This window comes from Misgurnus anguillicaudatus, chromosome 9, assembly GCF_027580225.2.
Source record: "Misgurnus anguillicaudatus chromosome 9, ASM2758022v2, whole genome shotgun sequence".
Classification (NCBI taxonomy): domain Eukaryota; kingdom Metazoa; phylum Chordata; class Actinopteri; order Cypriniformes; family Cobitidae; genus Misgurnus; species Misgurnus anguillicaudatus.
In genome coordinates this window covers 22,760,321-22,783,574 of record NC_073345.2, presented here as the reverse complement: position 1 = coordinate 22,783,574, position 23,254 = coordinate 22,760,321, and the positions used below count along the sequence as shown (strand labels likewise).

Below are 23,254 nucleotides of genomic sequence, written 5' to 3'. Positions count from 1 at the left end.
AGCCAGTGTTGTCTTTGAAAGCAGTTCTTACAGAGCATGCAGACTGTGTCTATGGAGTCACTCAAGGAATTAACATATTGACTGTCACATGACATTTTTGTGTTGTGCACGCATTGTGAAAGCATATTAAAATTGTTGTGGAATCTGGCATATCAGGGCTCTTATTATTATTATTATTATTATTATTATTATTAATACTACAACTATTAATAATAACAATAATAATAATAATAATAATAATTATTATTATTATTATTATTATTCAAATTATTAATAGGTTAATACTAATTAATACATTATTGTTATTATTATTATTACTATTATTATTTGTATTTATGTATTATTATTTTATTTATAATAATAATACTATTACTACTACTACTAATAATAATAATATTATCGTTGTTATTATTATTATTACTATTATTATTTGTATTCAGGAATTATTATTTTATTTATTTACTTATTCTGTAATTATTTATATATGTATAGTGACCTTGATACTGGTACTGCTACAAGTTTGATTGATTTATATTCATAATTTTTTCCCTGTAGCTAAAATGGTAGAGCATTATGTTAGCAGTGCAAAGGTCATGGGTTTGAATCCCATGGTGCACACATACTGATGATAAAATGTAAATATTGAATGCACTGTAAGTCACTTTGGATAAAGGGTCTTGTAAATGCACACATTTCTGCTATAACAATTACCTCCATTCAGAGCAATCATTCATTCATTCATTCTGTACCAGACTAAACCCAGGTGTGCCGGACAAAATTAACTGTGGTAACAGTTATTGATCAGTTAATGCTGCTAACCATTAATGAGATCTACTGAGCACTTCCTTCAGCCATTACATAACAGCTGACAAGGTTCACATCACCTCAGGCCATTCAAGGATATTTGCTGCTCCCACCAAAAAAGAGACATAACACAAAGACAGAGCAGTCGTATAATCTTAGCCAGCGGTTCCTATTCCACACTACAGAGAAAATCATACATTTGTTCTGTCTCTGTCTGGTTTTAGTCATTCACATGGAGCAGATTTAAGAAATAAAGAGTGAAAAAGGTCCAATTAGGGTCATGGGCAACAAACACAGACGCTTCCCTGTGAGGTTTAGTTTTATGGGAGAAAGGGTTGTCATACTGAGTATTCAAATAGACTTCCCAAGCCCCTCCAATTGAGAATTCACTTTGATGTTAATTTGTAGACTAATGTTCATTACTTGAACGTATTCTAAAGCAAACAAGAAAAGACATTTTCCTCTCTATGCAAACATTACAGCCCCTTTATGACCTTAAATAGAGCAGTTCATTTATTTGCAAGTGTCAGAACAGAGTCATTTTTGAATCCCAAGACACATGGCAGAACTGAATCGAAAATATCTTGCTTAAATGTTATGGTTGCATTCAGTATATTTACTGTATACATACCCCAGAGAGAACCGCATAGCTGTCCAAAAGCAGCACAAGACAATAGCCACACTTGTTTGTTCATTTTTTGTTATTTGAATCATTTTAATTGTACAAAAGATGTTTACTCGGCGTGCCCATTGAAGATCATAGACTTTGATGAGGACGATAATTTCTCAGGGGGGGTGTAGTTCTCCGGGAATCATAAAAACACTCAATGGGAGCGCTTTCAAACAGAGGTCAGGCCTGCAATAATATTTTCTCTGCTTGATGATGGCTTTTTCCTGCACGGAGTGACCATCTGCGAGATGTGATTCCAAAGCTGAACAAACTTTTATAGGGGAGTCTGGAAAAAAACAAAAGACATAACAAAAGGGCACGATCTCCGTCAGAGTGTGTGTGAACGTACATGCGTGTGTTCGAGAGAGAGAGCTTAGGCTACGGATGAGACACTCTTGCCTGTGTTGCAGGAGTGACATGGCACGCTTATCTGCCGAGGCTCATCCCGGGGCTTATATCACGGTTAGGCCGGGACGCTTTCTTTTGCCAGCACCTCCTCCTGTTCCCCCACGTCCTTTCTCATTATTTGCGCTCCTTGACTTTCTAGCCTTTGGTGGCATGAATCCCTATGTGGAGCTTAGTGCATCCCAGGAGGTGAACTGCTCCATGAGAGGACACGTGAGACAGATCAGAGTGACAAGACGGACACGTTCTGTCTCTCCTAACTGGTCCCAAGAGATATGGTGTCTTATCGGCAAAGATGGTTGCTAGTTAAATGCAATTATGGGTTCAATTAATAACATGATCTTGTTATTATAGAATGTATTGAAATAATGTAAACGAATGATAGGAGGGGGATGCTGTTCACAAGGTTGTACAATATAGAGTAAATCTGGTGTGCCTTACATGGCAAGTTTTTACTTATGGCGCTTTTCTATTGCATAGTACCCCACGGTTTGGGTCGGGTCAGCTTACTTTTGGGGGCTTTTCCACTGGATACTTTTTTTAGTACCACCTCAATTGGGGTTCCAAGCAACCCGAGCTGATACCAAAACGTGATGCGAAAACACTGTAGATCACTGATTGGTCACTACCAGCATCATCGCTTTAATGTAAAGATTAGCTTTATCTCCATGCTAGCTTGTGCTGTCTCGAGTAAACCTGTTCTGTGCTTTACTCTAAGTTCCCAAACTCCCTTTTTAGGGTCACGGTTGAGAATCAGGAACACCATTTTTTTCCAGACCGTTTGTGGTGGCACATATAACGCAGATATAACAACACGCCTATAATCCCTCCCACTACGAAGTGCTACTAAACTCGATGGAAAAGCTAATCAAGCCAAAAGTGAGGTGAGCTGACCCAACCTGCCCTGACCCAAACCAACCCATGGGGTACTATGCAATGGAAATGCGCCAACATTTAGTTAAAGTACTCTTAAAAAATAAAGGTACTAAACAATGCCATAGAAGAACCATTATTGGCTGTTTAGGTCCATAAAGAATCCTTAGGTATCCCACACCAAAGCATTTACGCCGGTATATGTTTTTAATTGTTTCCAATAGAAGTGCGGTGCTTTTCCAAAATGCCAGCAGCTGGCGGGTTTTGTCTGAGCTGAACGCGCGGCGCTCAAAGTTTTCAACTTTGTGTGAAAAAGTTCAGCTCGTCAATTCTCACTTGATCATCCAATCACAGTGGAGGAGGGGCGGGACAAATATCACAACAACCAACTGGCTCATTGGTCGTTTAACGACTGATAAACAAAGCAGAAATATCAAAACAACCATACCGCTTAGCTGAAAAAAAGCTTGCAAGCGCCTATAGTCGGCATCCACACAGATTTTTGTATACACGCCCCCTTAACATCCGATTTCTGTTTCACAAAAATTATTTGTAATAGAAAAAGGATCACTAATACAGTGTAAACTTGCAAGCCGGTTACAAAATACTACCCCCTTTATATCTATACATCAGTGAATTTTCCAAGTCAGAAAATCAATGTACTCTTGTGTGACCTTTCAATTCGCAGACCACAAAAACTCAACTTATTATCTGTCGTTTAACATGATAACTGCTAAAGTATGTGGCGTACAGAACCAGCCATGAACTTTCAGTTTTGGTTGTAGACCTCCGAATACTCCAGCCGTATGAAGCCCCCATAATGACTTAAGGAGGGAGGGAGTTTCTCCAGAGAAATGTGATTTTCCAGAGCGATCCACTGAGATGTAAGATGTGGGTGGATGGCCGGCCAGCAGTTTGACTGTTTGATGTGGGAGGTCTTAACTTCACCCCGCTGGGCCGGACCCCGAGACTTCTCATTAACCGTGTCATCAAAGGCCCCCGGCCCAAGTAATCATAACATTAACGTTGACATTACCACACAGCTACAAGCTTCTTTTGAACGCTCCACAAACATGCCTGAACCGTCTGAGTCATTCCTCCACAGCGAGGGAGCTAGCGCTGAAGCAAACATCGTACCGCTGCAACGCTGTGCTTCGTCTCCGCATGCTTCATCACGAATACAAACACGCACGTGACCGCGGACAAGCACGTAGCACGGTTTATCCGAAGCTCAAGATAGAAGAGAAGCTCTCTTTGCAGTGTCCTTAATTAAAGCAACAGTCGTTGCGAACAAGCCCTCAGAGATCAGCTGTCAGGACTGTTGGGACAGCTCTGCGCTCCTCACCTACCCCATTCCCCATCCATTACTCGTTTCTCCTCCGTACCTCCTCTGAGCCCCATCACATACGCTCCCGTCTCCTGTCCAGAGGTCGATGGGGTTCTTGTGTTTGTACCTTGCTTTTAAGCAGACACCCCCATGGGGCGCATGAGGAAGATATATCTCTGTCACCGTCCCAGGATTCCTACACTGTAATGCAGGAAAGGACTTGAGTGCACCTATCAGTGTAGACCTGCAAAGGCGCAAGTAGTGTCTCACCGTCTCTTTTGGGGAGCTATTACGGGCAGGGCCGCTCTTTCCAAGACATAGGAAAACCAATTAGAGAGTATATTTGCCGTTAAAGGACATGTCTGTGACAAAGCTGGCCGCGAGGTCACAGGTTTATTATGTCATCACCCCACGTGGGTGCCATTATTTTAAATAAGTGTCTGCGTCCGGAGGTCACGGATGGAAATGGGATCTGTTTTTTTGCTTGATGTCTGATTATGCCAATGGCCCTCTAAGTGCTTCATTATGATCATTCCTCATAGATTCATATTTAATTCCAGTCTGGAGTTTGTCCGTTTAATGGAAAGCATTAAGCCTGACCTGTAAGGATCACCAAGAGACGAAGAACAAGAGGTTATGACAGACCCGGCTCATGCTGCTCGGGAAAGTCTTTACATGTGTTTTCCTCGGTCCCAAAAGACGTCAACTGAAGTTTGATTTGAAAGACAAACCCTTTGCTCTCAACAGGCCTGTCATTGTTTCTTCGAAAAAGCAGTTCCCTACGTGTAACTATGAAACGACTTTTTAAAAGGTAATTAAACAGCAGGTCTCCTCTGCCAAGGGGGCGATGAGTTGCGCTTCATTAGCATCACTGTGTATATTAACTCTTTGTGCTACACAATTATGGAATTATGTACTGCCGTGTATGAAGGTCTCTGGCTGCTCTTTGGAGAAAATAAAAAACGGTCATCCACAAACCTCAGTTATTTGTTATTCATAGACTGATTAATGATTTTTATTTGAAATATAACAATAAACGGTGCAGGCCACTGAAAATAAAGACACGTGTTTGATATGAAAATATCACGTTTGGAACGGTATAGAGAAATTATTGTGAAAACAAATTCCCGACTACCTCATGCAGGCAAGATCCTGCCAACGATGCGCATCAGTCGTCGCGATCTTGGGTGGTTTAATCTCAAATGTGCAGCAGATTAAAATCACTGAACATAAAATGATTTTTTGTCATACCAATGTCTCTCAAGAAATGTATATTACAGCAATTTTAAGCAGCAACAAAGCATGCTATGCATGTTGAAATGCATATCTCAGCACATATTTTAAAAAAGCCTGGCATCAATTTCCATACATGCACACGCTGGTTCATTCTGGTCAGCACTGCTTTTCTGTTGTTAACCAATAAGTGAAACTTGGCTATACTGTATGTGACTCAACCATCCAGCATTTTTAGTTTGAGTGTATGATGGTCTTTATGACAAAGAAGGTTTAGCAACAATTGGTTAAGTTAGTTGAGAAACCAGTATCCTATAATGAAAAACATATATACGTATACTGCTGTGACCAGCCATACTAGCCTGTTTAACAGGGCATGTGTACTGCTCCATGTTGTTCCCTGTATTAGTATGTACTAAGTGTTAGGGGGAGTGTATGGGCTGGCTGACCCCAACACTGATCTACATACAGCCTCGAAAGCAAAGCAGCTTCTTCCATCAGCATGCAGTGACAGCCACCTCTGCTTAATGCACTCCTTCAGTTTATAAATGCCCAAAGTGTGATAAACATTTCTGCCGAACCAATGCACAGGTTTGGCCTCTACAGATAACCGTTGGAAAGGAGGATGCAGACATTTTAGTCTGTAGAGAGTTAAAGGGCCAAACATTATAAGAATTGTTAAATGTAACAACTTGCATGGGGACTGCTACAGACTTTGGAATTCAAAAGACGTCTAATAGCCATTCAAATACAGACCAGACGTGGGCTAAAACAAGGCAATTGGGCTGTCACTGAAAATTTAATAGACATGAATGAAACCAAATATCTTGTAATCACTATTGACTTTGTTTACATGATGGAATATAATATAATAATATATAATAATGGAGTATAATAAAAGTTATTTTGGCAAAAAAAGAAATGTAACCAAATTCAAGTTTATTTAGCTAGAAGTGGGTTACTCATAAGCCTGGACCACAAATCCAGGCATACGTTGCACGGGTATATTTGTAGCAATAGCTAACAATAAAATGTATGGGTCAAAATTATAGATTTTTCAGCCTGATCTCACAAATTTCTGTGTTATAGTCACGGAATATTTAGCTCATTTATCCGTGTCATTCTCACGGATCTCCGCATTTTTCTGTGTCCGTACCACAGACTTTCTTTTCCATGTCAGTTTCACGTATTGGTTACTTATTACTTGTTTTTACTATTTTCTTACCGTTGTCGCTTGGGTTTGGGGTTAGAAAAACTTTCTGTAACATAAAATGACATCAAAACCCAAGTCTAACCCTAATGTCAGGCGACGATTGTTTAAAAATCCGGAAATATAGTACAAAAAAATGGTTAAAGTGACATCCTAACCCAAATCTATCCCCAAACCCAAGCGACAATGGTTTAAAAATAGGAAAAACATTTGAGTAACCAATACATGAAACTGACACAGAAAAGAAAGTCTGTGGTACCGACACAGAAAAATGCGGAGATCCGTAAGAATGATACGGATAAATGAGCCAAATATTCTGTTACTATACCAAGGAAATTTGTAAGATCAGGTTGCGATTTTTTTATGCCAAAAACTAAAGATCATGTTCCCTGTTGATATTTTTTTTAATTTTCTACTGTAAATATATTAAACATTTATTTATCATTACTAATATGTGTTTCTAAGGACTTCATGAGGACAACTTTAAAGGTGATTTTTTTCAATATTTAGATTTTTTTGCACCCTCAGATTCCAGATTTTAGGCCAAAAATAGTCCTATCATAACAAACAATACATCATTATTTATTTAGTTTTCAAATTATGTATAAATCTTAATTTTAAAAAATGTATGCTAATGACTGGTTTGGTGGTCAAATTTTGGGTCTATAGTTAACCTAGATGTTGAAATGGTGCCTATTGCTTACTGAGTATTGTTTTAGGATGTTTGCAGTTTTTATGTCAGAATCTGTTATTTACCTCTAAATTTTCCTTACAATCTGAACTAAAATTTCGACACAGTTGACACAGTTTGAAAATGCATTCATTAATTTCATTATTGTAGTCTTAGGTCATTCTGTATATCTGGGGTCTTAGAAAATCACGAGTTTTTGTGAAGGACATGTAAACTATGTTTTCAGGAGTTCTTACTTAACATTGAATATTTTAAGCAATCAAGGATCCCAAAGCATTCTAGACCTGCTAAAAATAAGAAAATTCAAAACGATGGAAACTTGAGATGAGGCAATGGTAATAAGAAATAGCAAAGAATGATGCATTATGGGATATCTACATTGTAAAGGCCTTGACAGTTGACAGATGAGCCTTAATTTAAGTAAAACCAGCCACAGTCCTGTCGCAGCCCAGGGGCCAAGACATAAGCTCCCTGGAAACTGAAAGACAGTCTAAAGACATCTTCATAGCAACTATGTCCTACTTTCTTATTTTCAAACTTGGCTTGATTGATGCTGCCAATAAATCTTTTTGTGCTAAATATGTCAATGTCTCTTGTTAAAGCTCCCATGCCGAAATCTACTGGTTGAAGATATGTGAAGATTTTGGTGGGCTATTCATCTCCACACAGATAAATATACAATACTGTGCAAAAGTTAGGCACATTAGATGGTTCATCCAAAATCTATTTGTGTAGTGTGTCAGTCTCAAAAATCAATGTAGATTTCCAAATTTTTGGTATGAAGTCCAGGATCACAATCATCTTGAAGATGTTTTATTGAATTAGACTTCTGTTTTTACATTTAATCCCAGACCGAACATTTAATCCCAGGCAGTACCCTTTAAAAATGTAAAATGCACCATTTAGGTACAGATTTTGTTCCACTTCTGAGATACTTATATGCACTCTTTGCTACCAGTATGTATCTCTGAGGTGCTATTACAAAATCTTTAGGTACATATGTGTACTTTTTGAAAAGGTACCACCCCAGTGACACGTAGGGACCATTTTAACCATTTCTGACAATGTATACAACCTTGATCACCACAAGGCAGCGTGATATCTTCTTGCTGGACTTCTTGCTCGCCATTGAAAAAAAATCATCAAAATTCTAAAAGGTATAAATTTTAACGATACAGTGGTCTTATTATCCTTATTATCCTCACATCTTCTACAGTATATGGTGTAGTTTGGGTGATAAAGTGTTCTGAAATTGCATTGTGAGATATGGACGGTTTAACGTATGTTTGCTTTCTTTCAATAAAAACTTTGTCTTGTAAGAGCAGAGGTGCTGTAAGATTAATTGAGTCCTGAATTTGTCTCCTTAGTCTGGCTTTCAAAGCCTGTCCTGCTGAGGAGGGATCCTGGATCAGCCAAAGCAAAGAGACAATCTCATTAATATATGATAAATAGTAGCTGGCAATGTGATTAATTAGTGTTTGTGACAGTACACGTCTACCAGGCCTTTATGTTTTCCCCTAGAATGACAATTTGTCTCTTCTTAAGTCGTATCCTTTCCCAGCAGCTCGTGTGAAAGAGCGCACAACTTTGCATATTCTGGTCTTGTTTCATTTCATTCTTTCCCTGCTAAGAACAGCAGCCCAGGAATTAAATGCCTGGAGCATGATTGATTACTTTTCTGTTTTATTTGCAAGCTGAAAAACCAAGACTAGCTGTTTTCTTTCTTTTGGTTTCTTTATTTCTATCCACATCTTATTTTTCTTTCTCTTTCTTTCGTTTATACTTCCCGGTGTTCTTGGGACCCGGGCTCATTGATACAGGAATGTGTGGCAGCACTTGCTTTATAGTACGACTGATTTGAGTCACTGCAGGAAGAAGTTTGTGTGTTTTTCCCACAAGAGCTCTTGTCCTGACTTTGCCCTAGACTCACAAGTACAGGTTTGTGTGTGTGTGTATGGTGCATGAAGGTTAACTTAGCTATAGTTTGGGGACAAATTTGCTCTAGAAGAGAGCTCAAATAAAATTCAACCTTCCTTTGGGCACACTAAGGTACAACTTGGAAAAGTTTTCTTTCAAAGGATGGTTAAGGTTAGTTTGTGTGTACATGGGGTGCACTTTGATATAAAATATGTGTATGTTTTTGAGCACATATAAGAGTTAAAGGGATAGTTCACCCAAAAATGAAAATAATTTCATAAATGATTCACCCTCATGTCGTTTCAAACTCGTAAGACCTCCGTTCATCTTCAGAAACAAAGTTTAATGTACGGTTTACCGTCCATGTCCAGAAAGGTAATAAAAACATCATCAAAGTAGTCCATGTGACATCAGTGGGCCAGTTGGAATGCGTTGAAGCATTGAAAATACATTTTGGTCTAAAAAAATAAAAAAATTACGACTTTATTCAGCATCCGCGTCTTTTGTGAAGCGCATGCGCGAGATTGAAGTCATGTGACTGCTCCAGCGTATTTTTTTTGTGCACCTGAGGTTGCAAACATGTCTGAGGATAACACATCAGCCTGCAGTCATGTGACTTTAGTCTTGTGCATGCACTACACAACAAAACCAGAAGAGAAGACAATGCTGAAAAAAGTCGCAATTTTTGTTATTTTTGGACCATTATTTTCAATGCTTCAACACATTCTAACTGACCCACCGAAGGTCTGGTATTTTTCGCTGCTTTTTCTGGACAAAGCCCGCCCATGAGGCTGTTTGACCGACATGTCAAACAACCAATCACAGTTTGTTTCGTCTAGCATCACGTTTCGGACTCCCCACAATAATGAGCCGGCTGGCAACAAGTCAGTTATTGAAATAACCAGCCACAACCGAATAGCATCTCAATAAACAACATTTCTCACCATAGAACAACGTTGTGCACTTCATCAACAGCCACACCAATGAGACAATCCCGGTAAACGTCTGTTTCAAGCATATCTCTCAACTTTTTAACACATACAGGCATATCAGGAGAACCAAACTTTTTGACTCAACTAACTGCCTCAAGCAAAACTCTTGGACGTCTTTTAGAGAGTTTATGCTGCAAACTTTGCATATTTTTGAGAATCCAATGTTTAGCTGATCATGATAACTGCTCATTATTATTATCTACGTGAACAAGACTGATTCTCTTCCTCAATGGAACGTCAGAGCTTTGTTTTCCATGGACCAAAACTAATCGCAACGCTTGCGTCTCCTGGAAATCCGATATACTTCAACCAATCAAAGACGACTTCGACATTCTCACAGGGTTTCCAGAAAAGTGTAAGATAAACATCAGACGTTTAGCCAACATTCTGTGGGCGTGACGTATGAGGCTGAGACTAGGTCTTGTATAGGTAAGGATAACAATCTCTGGTTTGGGTAAATTTGATTTTCTTTCTTTTCTTCTTGTTGGGTTAAAACAACCCAATGGGTTAAAACAACCCAGAATAGGTTAAATAACATACCCCAATCCCCAACAAGAAGAAAAGAAAGAAAAATCAAATTTACCCAAATCCAGAGATTGTTGTCCTATACGATCTATAGCAATTTCTTGATAGCAGAACTACAAGGAAGAGACCTACAAAAGACTTCATCGGCCTAAGGAGGCCTAAGATCATTACAAAACCCACATTTGATACCACAACAGTAAACCATTTAATGCATTCACTTCAGTGAGTCATTTACCAATGCCATTAAACAGCTCAGTCACTCTGAGATGGCACTCTGTGTTTGGACATATGGCCATGAATAGTTACTGTTTTGCATTGTGACCGCACACGCAGATGTGCTCGCGGTTTCACGACATTCGCCACGTTCTCCCATCCAGCGTTCTTCATAAAATAACTCTGAACTGCAGTTCTCTGTTGAACAATAAAGACAACAGCATAAATTTGTTTGTTTATAGCTGTACATTGCAAATTAAGACTCGCCGTTAATTGAGAACACAGCTTCAAAGTGGCATCTGTTCACTTTACCATGACAAAAGCTTATAGGGCTAATTAAGATATACGCAGATAAGTTAGGTGTCTGTAGGATTTCAGATACATACACAGTTTTTTTTTTTCATTCAACAAAAAGATTTCACTAAAGAGGTATTCAGTAAAAACCTCATGTCTAAATTGGCAAAGACTTTCTTTGTTACAAATGATACTTTACTTTTGGATGCAGTGTAAGCAATGCAAAACCCCTTTGAATTCTTTGGTATCTATGTCATTATCAAATGCTTTTTGTGTTGCATTTTTATTTCTATTCCTTAGCTGACATTGACAAAGCATGACTTTTTTATTTTGCAGATCACTTTTCACTCTCTTACCTCGCTATTGTATCCTCTTTTGTACCTTGATGCGCTCAGAGTCTTTATGCTATCGTGGTAAACGCACATCAACTATACAAAAAAGACAAATTCATCAGAATATATGGCTTTTAATGTAAAAGCCAATCATCCTTCCTATCGCATTTATTGAGTTTACAGATCGGGTGGACGTGGGCAGGGATCAGGGGCTAAGAGGATGGCCACGGGGACGTTTGGCTCCTGACCACTTATACAATAAAAAGCCTTTTCTGGGAAATTGTTCAAAAATGGAAAGACTTTTCATCATGACTTCAAGTATTTTTTTAGATTATTTTTATTGTTGATAATCTCTTTAACTGTAGGGTTGAGACGCTACACCTGAACTTCTTTATCCGGTGCTGTGGACGCTAATCCCATAATTCTTTGGGAGCACAGCACTACCTATCCCTTCATATATACACACATGCCTATGTATGGTTCAGCAACAGTTTCAGATAGCAAGCATGAGAAAAAAAAATGCACATTTTGGTAATGTGCATCCCGCCTTCTATACAGCCTACACTGGAAAGTCTGATGTTTATCAGCGACTAAAGCTGTGTTTATCAAGATTTAGAAAACATACAGTTATACAGAGGTATATCTGCATTATTTATTTTACACAGTGGAATTTTATTGGCAATATTTTTATTGGAAAATCATGGTTGACTACCTTGTCAAGCCATATCAAACGTGAAAGTGACAGTGAATGTGATTGTCTAGTATGGTAGCCCATGCTCAACATCAAGCCTGACTTTGTAACCATCAAACCACAACTGCCCCAAATAGATAGTTAAGATAGTTTGGTTCCTTTTTTAAAAAAGACACTATAGACAGAAATTAAGATATTTTCTCATCCAAAAAAATCATTTGAATACAGACCTGTTTTAAATTACAGTAAGCCAACTGATGCTTGAATACTAATGACAGGCTGACAATGAACTTAGCTATAGATCCATGAACTGCATTCCTTACCTGCTGTGTATGTGTGTGTGTTTCCATACAATATAGATTTACACACTTACAAGATGCTTTTATCTAAAGCGATTTACAGTGCATTCAATCTATACTTTTTATGACTATGTGTAGTCTCTGGGAATTGAACTCATGATCCTGCTTTGGGTCAATAAAGGGACGAGCCCAGCCACTGGGTTGTAGTTTTACCTATGCTGGGTTGTTTCAACCCAAAATGCTGGGTTGTTTCAAAGGCACCTATTTAATTGCTAAAAAACAATGTTATTTTGTGTATTTGGTATAATAAAATGTGTTTGTGTGGTTTATGGTTAAAAAACATATATTTTCCACATACCGTACATTTTTGTAGCTCCAGATTTCACTCTCTTCCTGAAATGCATGGATTTGAAAACTCTGTGTTCCTGATTGGCCAGCTAATCTGTACGTTGTGATTGGCCTGAATACCTCTGGGTGATTCTCACGAAATCCAGACTTAGAAAATGTCCAGCATCAGATTTTTTTTTTAAAAAAGCCCAGTTTTTGCACATATAAGATTAGGGTCTGAGCTTACTATAACCATTATTTTTAGAGAATTGTAAAAAATATTTCCTATAGAATTATATACATTTTTTAGATTATCATTATCAAAAATTATCATTACCGCAACATGATATTACATTAAATATATGCATTTACAAACGTATGTTTCAGTCATGAGAACTAAAAAATTGTCTAGGTACTATGATGACAAACAAAATTTCAACTTTTATCTGGAGAGAAAAAATAAGAAATGCTTACCTGGCAGCCATCTTGAGTGTTACAGTCAATTATGTCCCTTCCAACAATTTGTTTTAATGTTAGTTCACTGAGCACTTAAACAATGATTGAAAATTGTTGTGGAGGATGAGAACATTTTTCTTGGACACATTTATATGACTTATTATTGTCTCTACATTTACCAATGATCACCAAATACCACATGTTTCTTTACTGTAAATGTTTATAGCATAACATGCACTGAAGCTTTTTATTTTTTAGATTTTTTAATTTTATATACTTCCATGTCAAAGAACCCAAATCCAGTCATGGACACGTTGCGGTAATGAAAATAATTTCCCCTTAAATTTGGAAAAAAATAATTAGTTTGCATGATGTCATTTGAAATCATGTGCAAAATAGTACATGAAGAGATGTTTATAACTGTATGCTTCTTATTTTGATACTCTTACTTTGCATTTACTTTTTTTTATCAAAATGTTTCATCACCCCTCTGACATCAGTCGGAAATGTGACGCTCCTTACCATGTTTAAAAGATTGGGCCACAAGGCAATGCTAACAGGAGTTAACTTACAGGCTGTGAGTCCAAGCGGGAGAAATTATGATAATGTCGGTCTTGTTTACATCACCAATCCCATGAAGTAAACTGTTGCCTACAATCAGTGTGTTTGTTGTAGTGCAAGAAAAGAAATTTACGTTGGAGATGATAATACGCGTCAATGTTACTTTGGGGTATGTACATTTTACATATCTTTGACATGTACTAATACACACTTACACACCAAAAGAAATGTAAAAATGTGAATCAGACAATAGGTGCTCTTTAAGCCATTGTTGGGTCAAACATTTTCTGGGCTAATTTAACGCAACGGCTGGACATGTCCATTTTTGACCCAACACTAGGTTGAAAATAACCCAGCATTTTTTAGAGTGTGAGTACACACAAATTCTGTCTTTGTATATATATTCATCATATGCATGTCAATAATACAAAGGCCTAATTTTCTGAATTGTTTAAAAATTGTGCTCCTGTGTAGCTCAATGGTAGAGCATTAAAAAAATGTATATCTCGTAATGCACTGTAAGTTTGGATAAAAGCATCTGCCAAATGCATAAATGTAAATGTATGAACACTTCTGACTAACTTTATTAATCATGATTGTTTTCCCAAAACCTGAAAATAACAGTAAAACACTTAAGTGATAGGTTTCGTTTAGAAATGAAAAGAGAATAGGAGCTGGATGTTTATGTACTTGACATCAGAGCAGCATAATACCCGTGCAAATTAAAGCTCTTCTGTCTCTTGCTCACTTTTATTAGGAATCCTAAGATTGCTTTGTTCTCGGCCTGACATCATATTCCAGGCTTGGTTTATTTTTGCGTGGAATGGGGTTGTACACAACAGTCCATGCAAATCAAAAGCCTTGATTTATGCACCTTTCTAGTGGCGGCTGGAACATTAAATTTAATTTTGCTGTAGCAGCCGGGTTCCACCTTGCGCAGACTTGACACGGTGAACTGGGCCCGCTGGAGCACAGGAATTCATTACTTCTTCCACAATATGCGAAAGCCACATTTGAATGAAACATTTGTCTCTTGTCAGAACAGTGTAGGATCTACGCTCTCTATACAGATATATTAAAAATAGGAGGGGAGGAACGCGACGCACTCGACTGTTACAAAGCTGGAGACTGCCTGGCCTTGGCACATTAGAATAGGGCTTGTAGGTTGTGGGCTGGAAAACAATCCGTTTCTTACCATGATATTCCATTACTGTTTTGAAAAAATAGCACCAGGCAAAGTAATGAGATTTGTTTTCCTCTCCTACTCATATCGTTTTGCATTTTAGAGACCTAAAGCACCTTGAAATACAAATATCGTAGTGGTATACAATTTTTTAGATGATCAGGAAATTACATGTGACAGCGATTCTGGTTCTTTATTAGATTTAAAATTGCTATTAGTTTAGTACTTTGTACAAGTGACTTAAATTTTTTTATGATAAATATATTTGTTGTGTAGTGGTATGGCATTTGCCCTATAAGTTGGTAGTTTTGGTCATAGGCCATGCTGTCATTAACTGACTAGGTTGAAGATTAGAGAAACCTGAGACCAGACAGACCGACGGACAGACATACAGACATCCATTTTGTACAGCTCCAGATTACATCCATATGCCGTTGACGTGAAAGCAGAAATGTTGATTACATGACCAGTGTGGCATGGCAGGGTGCGACCCTTTGATAAAGTGAATCCATCATGCATGCACAGTGATGGCTGTTGACTTCAAGGGCATGCTGAATATTTCAATTGACTGCTCACCCTCCACCAACCTGCCGATTGTTTCTTTAGACCCTGTATGACAGCTGAGACCCTTGAAAAACCAGCACTCTGGGTATTTTAGATATTTTTTCAAAGAGGTGGCTGATATTTTTCATTTTTTAACCAGCTTTTGTGGTTTTATCCTACCTTTCGTTGAAAAACTTTTAAAAAATGCCCAGTTAATTTAAAGATTGTCAGCAATTGCTTGTGCAAATTGACAAAATTATTAAAAAACATCCCATGTGGCTTTCTTATATGTGTGAATGAAAGTATATAAAAAGTAGCCAACTCCTAATTGTCTTTTGAGGTCTACCTCACTTGTACTGAATGTTATGCAGAGATTAGCATTGAACGTTCTGTGCGACGAAGCTTCCAATAAAGCAATATTGTCTGATTTTTGACATAATCCCTGTGCTTTAAGAGCCATTCAGGATCATTGCAGCAAGTCTATCTTCTCCTTCCTGACCGCAATGGCATTCCGATGACTCTGGATCCCCTGGGTCCTTTCAGAGCCAAAGTGAGCAGCCAATGTAGGGATGCAAATGACTTTCCAAGGTCCTTGTGATTGCTCATTAACTTTCAGCAGGCATAAGTCCTTACTTTATTATTGACTGCACAGAATACACAATACACTGACCTCTGCCACGCGCAACTAAATCTCTCGCTGCCAATCCATTGCACTGATTTCTGCAACCGACCAGAAAACTGCAGCCAGCAGTTTAGTCACCTTTAGTGTTAACGTGGCTGCCTCACAGACTTTTTAAGAAAATCTCTGCAAAGTGAGACTTTCTTCATCTGATCGCTTCAATGACTTTATAGTTATTTTACAGTTATTTAATGTAAGCATATATATATATATATATATATATATATATATATATATATATATATATATATATATATATATATATAGTACCATGCCACATTTAGATTAATTGTTTTTGTAATGTTATAGTGATCATATATAATTGTTTCTCAGTCTCTTTAATAGAATACATCCAGAAAATACAGAAAGTGTGCATGTAGTATTAAAAACTGTATAATACCTTACATTTATATAGCGCTTTTCTCAGTACTCAAAGCGCTTTACATATGAACGAGGGAATCTCCTCAACCACCACCAATGTGCAGCATCCACCTGGATGATGCGACGGCAGCCATATTGCGCCAGACCGCTCACCACACACCAGCTTATTAGTGGAGAGGAGACAGAGTGATATAGCCAATTAGTATGAGGGATGATTAGTAGGCCAATGGGCTAGTTTGGCCAGGATGCCGGGGCACACCCCTACTCTTTTCGAAGGACATCCTGGGATTTTTAATGACCACAGAGAGTCAGGACCTCGGTTTAATGTCTCATCCGAAGGACGGTGCTTTTTTGACAGTATAGGGTCCCCATCACTATACTGGGGTGTTAGGACCCACACAGACCACAGGGTGAGCACCCCCTGCTGGTCTCACTAACACCACTACCAGCAGCAACCTGGTTTTCCCAGGTGGTCTCCCATCCAAGTACTGACCAGGCTCAGCCCTGCTTAGCTTCAGTGGGCATGCTGTCTTGGGCTACTACAGGGTGATATGGCTGCTGATTATACAAATGTAAACTGATGTGTCAAGTTTTTAGTGTAAACTCCCCTTCCACTTGATCAATAGCAGAAAACTGCAGGATCTCTGAAACCTAAATAAAATTAAATCGTAATTTCTAATTTTAAAGAAAAAAATTCTGCTAAAAAAACGCTCAAGATGTGTTTAGTGCCAAGAGAGGTCACTGACGATGCCTAAAGAAGACATTTAGTCTGAAAATGTAATTATTTATTTTATTGTACATATTTCCTGTTTTCTGTCTGTATCTTAATAAAATAGAATGAAAAATAAATATGGATGCACATTAAAACTTTTAAAACAACAAGTCTGGTGGTGGTGGCCTAATGCTGCGTTCACACCAGCCGCGGTAGAGGCGTCAAACGCGAGTGATTTCAACGTTAAGTCAATGTGAAGATGCGTTGACGCACGTCTGGAGGTCTCACGGTGCGGATGAGGCATTGGGCGCAGCACGGTAGACACAGTTGAATCTCATTCGTGCATCTAGTTCGCGCAAATTTAGCGTCTGGCGCGGTACGCGCGAATGGTGCTTTTTGTGCAAATTTGCGGCTGAGGCCCGAGTTGAAAAATTGGAACTTTGACGGATATTCGCCCCACGTTAACCAATCAGGAGCCTGCTTGCTGCTGTGGCGGCAGCTCCTCCCGGAGTCACTCATTCAACATTGATATTGTCCGTAAGCAGTCACCCGGAGCTATACCACACAAGTTCTTATTTCTAAAGAGACAGGAATAAAAAGGACCTCGCTTGGAAGAGTGTCAGTGAGGACATTGGGCAACCTGGTAAATTGTAAATACACATTCCACTTTTGAGTCACGTGACGTTTATCAACCCCCGTCGTTTATTTTCCCCCTATATTGTAGTAAGATGACCAAATACAAACCGGTAACTCTCTCGATAAATGCACTTGCCCCTTCCACAAGAAGCGGATTTTGCCTCTGATGCACGTCAAATGCTTGCTTTTTCCGCAGGTCTCTCTAGAATGCATTCAAACTGTTCAAGCGGCAAACTAGGCACGATAGACGCAATTTTGACGCCTCGAACGCGGCTGGTGTAAACGCAGCATAAGACTTTTGCACATATAGAAATGTTTGAACACTGTATACATTTCTTGTTGCACTTAAATTATTAAGTTTAATCAAGTTTATTCTTACAATTAATTTACATTTTATTGACTAGTGAGGAGTTAAGCTAATTTAACATTATTTGTATAATTTATACTTATAAGTTGTAGCCTGTATAATCAGCGTTCACAAAGTTGTTTCAGTTTTAGCCATTGCTTTAAATGTGTATTAAAAACCTTGAGTCCTTTCAGTGTTTTAATTTCTGATGGTAAAGCATTCCACCATTTTATGCCATTTTAAAGTGATGTCTGACCAAATATTGTTCTACGTTTTGCGACTATACAGTGCGGCGCGGCTTTTTATATTGCTAAGCAACCACCGAGTAAGCTGTCTTGTCAATCAAATATTGACGCGTGAGCGTTCTTTTACTGTTAACTGTCATATTAGCAGAAACTTTAAAAATAGGACGCTTGCTCTGACCTTGTTTGAGGGTGAGAGGTGCACAAAGACGCAGGAGAATGTGAGCGACTGGAGTCCGGTTCTTCAAAGCCCTTGTAAACTTCCCTTACCACAACGTAAGGCCCGCCTCTCCCCTCATTCGATTGGACAATGCGCCCGACGCGAATGACGTCGGGCGCTTCTCCGCTCTCAGCGCTTCTTCAAAAGCGCGTGCTGCGGCTGGCGGCAAAAACCTAATTTGTAGGGGGCGTGGTAAGGCTTTGGCAATCAGATGTCTAGTAGCAATCAATCTGCTTCACAGCCAATCACGGGCCCCCTACTTGTTCGGGCCCCGGGGCTTTAGCCCCGCCTAGCCCTATGGTTAATGCGGCCCTGTTCCCGGACAGGGATTAGCTTAAGTCAGGACTAGGCCTTAGTTTAATTAGGAAATATAACTATTTTTAACAAACATGCCTTACTAAAAACATTACTTCTGTGCATTTTGAGGCAAAACTAAAGGGACTGATGTATGATGAGATATATCAGTGCCAGTTGTTTTCAGTTTGGACATCTTTTACATTAATTTTAGTCTAGGACTAGTCTAATTCCTGTCTGGAAACTGCCCTAGGTGTTCAACTGATAATTTTTGTGCTGCCACAAAGAATCATGGGAAATGTAGTTTGGTCGCTTAATCCTATCTGCTCATAAACCAAACCACTTTAATTCTGCATCCTGTTTGCGAACTCAATTGCAGATAAAATTTTAAAGGCATTCAAAAAATCATAACTGGCTTACAGTCCTGATTGTTAATATGTGATTTGGTAGACACTTTATCCAGTGCATTCAATACATTTGATCAATATGTGTGTTCCCTATTGTAGGAATTAAACCCATGACCTTCAACTGATCTGCAGGAACACTTTATGATCATAAAAGAGAACAAATAACCAACATTTCTCTACTAATCCTAAATGTGGTAGCCTTAGACAGATGGGATAAATTCTTAAAATTCTTCACTGTTTGGCCTCCTCTACATTCTACCTCAAATATTTACTGAAACTAAAGGGAACTTCAGCAAGGCATTGTAAATCTCCTGCTCGGCACGGTTCTGGATCCCTCCAAGCACAGCGCTTATGCATATTAGAGGTGGTGAATCAACATATTAAAAGCGCCTGACATTTGTCCTGATATATTGAATCGTTAGCGCGACAGAATCACTTAAGCTGGATCTACTAACATCAAGTTTCTTCTGGTTATTGACCTCTGCACAGCAGCCCTGACAAGTGGAGCTGCAGCAAAGTTCATTAATAATGTGAAATAAATCAATTGTGCAGGAAATAAAGGAATCCCTGTAGCGGGGTCATTTTGTCCCATCGCTTGAACATGTGTACTGGTGCGGTATCCGCTTGCGTTAAAGATTCAATGTGCAAACTATTCACAGTGACATTTATGACATATGTTGGTGTGGATATGAAACCGTGTCTGGTCCTGCGAACCCGATCTCTGCTTTGAATGCCAAATGCGACAATCCTTTATTAGGACTAAAAGTAATATTTTTCTTGAAATATGAATAAAATGTGAGCTTTATTAACTGGAAAACATTGAAGGACATTGGCTTACAAACGGGATTGAGATCTGCCCAATCCATCACTCATTCCTTGGGTTTACCGTAAATTATGAAATGGCCTAAAGTGAGTAACTTTTGAGACAGTACGTGGAAAACATCTGTGAAATGAGTAGATTCTGAGGGTAATGTTTTGTGTTTGCTTTGAATTACTGGCATTTACCCACAGAAATGGTTTTCTCAGGGACAGGCTATGATCAAACACTCGGGTAAAATGAAGACGAATATGCCACGTCTGCCTGGCGGCCCGCCCGAAGGCAGGCAAAACCTCTGTTCATTCATCAGTCATTTTGCGAGTGCATCACAGGATAATTACGGTAATGATTGTTGAGGTGGACTATCAAAATGAATGGGACCTGTTATATGAATTGTAGCACCACTCAAATAATCTAGAAATCCAAACAGTGCAGCAAACATTAAAATGCCATTTTTACTACACTAGTTGAGATAGATATCATATTATCCTGCATTAAGCAAATGTAATATTTAATGACTAATGGCAAAATTGTTGTGCTTGACAAGGTCTATTGTCCTTTTGCTAAAAGAGTACTAAGAAAAAACTCCTAATGGGCAGAAACAGACACTTCATCATGAAGAAAACTAAATCGTGACTTTTAGTGATTGTGCCAAAGTCGCTGTGTTAAATAATTAGTCTCTTTTTAAAACTATTCATTATTTTCACCCAGAAAGAAAATGCATCCGTTCTTCGGAAATTAAACGGACAGTGAACATTTCCATCATTTTTGTGCAATGCATTGATTTTATTTCGTACTTAGATTTTAAAGGCATTTAAAGCTGCAGATCGTTTTGAAATCTATTACCATTTTCCCATTCGGTCTAATTAGCAGTTTTTGACACAGCAAAAGTGGCAGACTCGTTTTTGCAGCTTGTCTGTCTCCTAGTTTCATTTCTTCATCATTCTTCACTCCATCGATTCCTTTTCTTCATCAAGTGCCTGCAAGGCAGTGTGAGCTCTCCTGGCAGCCCGGCAGCGGACGGAAATGCAGTGTCAGCTAGTCGAGGCGTCCTTCACCACTCCCTGTCACTGAGGGAATGAAGGACGAAGCCGCTGACAGAAAAAGAACATGGGGGAAAGGAAAAGATCACTTAATTTGTCATTCCCACTTGAAAACAAAGCAGGAACAGTAGCCGATCCCCCTGTATTAAGGGAATGAGATTAGCACTTAGATAAGATTAGGATAAAATCTGATTTTACGGTGATTAAAAAACATGGTTAACCCATTAACATTAAAGTTGAACAGATATTGCAATGTACTTAAACAGAACTAGATTTCACTTTTAAAATATTTTTTTTATTTTTTATTTTTATGATTGACCAAGGCACTTGTATTTTCTCCCTTTGTTTAATTACACATTTTGTATTATTTTGCAGACACAGCATATCTTGACATCATATCGTGTGTGAAAGCTTGGATTGTTTTTGGATAAAGAAATCTTATTCTTAAAAAAACTGCTAATGTTGTTGCTTTTTTTTATTTAATTTATTTAAGGGGATTCTACTGTAAAAAAAATCCGTAAAAAATTTAAAATTCCGGCTGCCGGAAAAATATTGTAAAATAACTGGCATAATAAAATACAGACATTTTCTGTAATAAAAAATACAGTTTTTTCCCCTGTAATTTTACATTAAAACTGTAAAAAAAATCGTAAAAAAACAATAAAATTCCGGCTGCTGGGGTGCCGGAAAAATATTGTAAAATAATGGGAAAAATAAATTACAGAAATTTTCTGCAATACAAAAGTACATTTTTTCTGTAATTTTGCATTAACACTGTAAAAAATATGTAAAAAAAAACAATACAATTCCGGCTGCTGTGGTGCCGGGAAAATATTGTAAAATAACTGGCACAATAAAATACAGAAATTTTCTGTAACACAAAATACTGTTTTTTCTGTAATTTTACATTAACACTGTAAAAAAAGTTGTAAAAATAAAAAATAAAAAATTCCGGCTGCTGGGGTGTCGGAAAAATATCGTAAAATAATGGGCACAATAAATTACAGAAATTTTCTGCAATACAAAAATATTTTTTTTTCTGTAATTTCCATTAACACTGTAAAAATCTGTAAAAAAACAATAAAATTCTGGCTGCTAGGGTGCCGGAAAAATATCGGGCACAATAAATCACAGAATTTTTTTGTAAAACAAAATACAGTATTTTCCCGGTAATTTTACATTAACACTGTAAAAAAATCGTAAAAAAACAGTAAAATTCCGTCAGCTGGGGTGCCGGAAAAATACAGTATAATAACGGGCACAATAAATGACACAATTTTCCGTAATACAAAAATATTTTTTTCTGTAATTTTACATTAAATGCTTACACCATACTGCCTGATAACAAACCTTCTAGAAACCTTAAAAAATACAAGTTTTCATACAAACAGAATGTTAAATTATATTAAACGGAGGAGAAAATGTGATTCTGGCTTAATTTTAACCACATGTTTGTTTATGGATGTATGAGTAAAAATCCAGATAGGTCAATGAATGCAGCTAAAATCCCTCTTCTATAATCAGTTCACCTTTGACAACACAATTTTATGTTGCTATTGTCAAAGCTCTTGTGGTTTTCCCATTGCGTCTGTGCACAAAACAGCAGCATTAATTAATCCCGATTATTGCTGCAGGGGTGGTCATTGTGTGAGATTGAATGGTAGCATTTACGGTCAATTTAACAGCGCCCTTATCAGTGGGCATGGGGCTCATTTGTAAAGGCCTAATTAGCTGTGAAATACATGACAAGTCAATTGTGGTACAGGAGGACACAGAATAAAGCAGTGATCAGGCGCCATGTCTGCTTGCAGAGATACACTTTAAGTGCTGTTGCCAAATGGAGCTGATGTTTCCATCACAGTGTAGTGAGATAAAATGTGACCCGCTCTGTCATTTAGAGTCACTTTGACCCATAAGCACATTTTTAGTTT

At 38.1% G+C, this 23,254-nt stretch overlaps 1 long non-coding RNA gene and 1 pseudogene across 1 annotated transcript in view; one reads left to right on the top strand and one right to left on the bottom strand.

Annotated features, from left to right (window-relative positions):
• Positions 1 to 23,254, top strand: part of LOC129423176 (uncharacterized) — a 115,826-nt gene that overhangs the window by 51,454 nt on the left and 41,118 nt on the right. The gene's annotated exons all lie outside the window — the stretch shown is intronic.
• On the bottom strand, positions 17,050 to 17,169 carry LOC141366257 (5S ribosomal RNA; annotated as a pseudogene).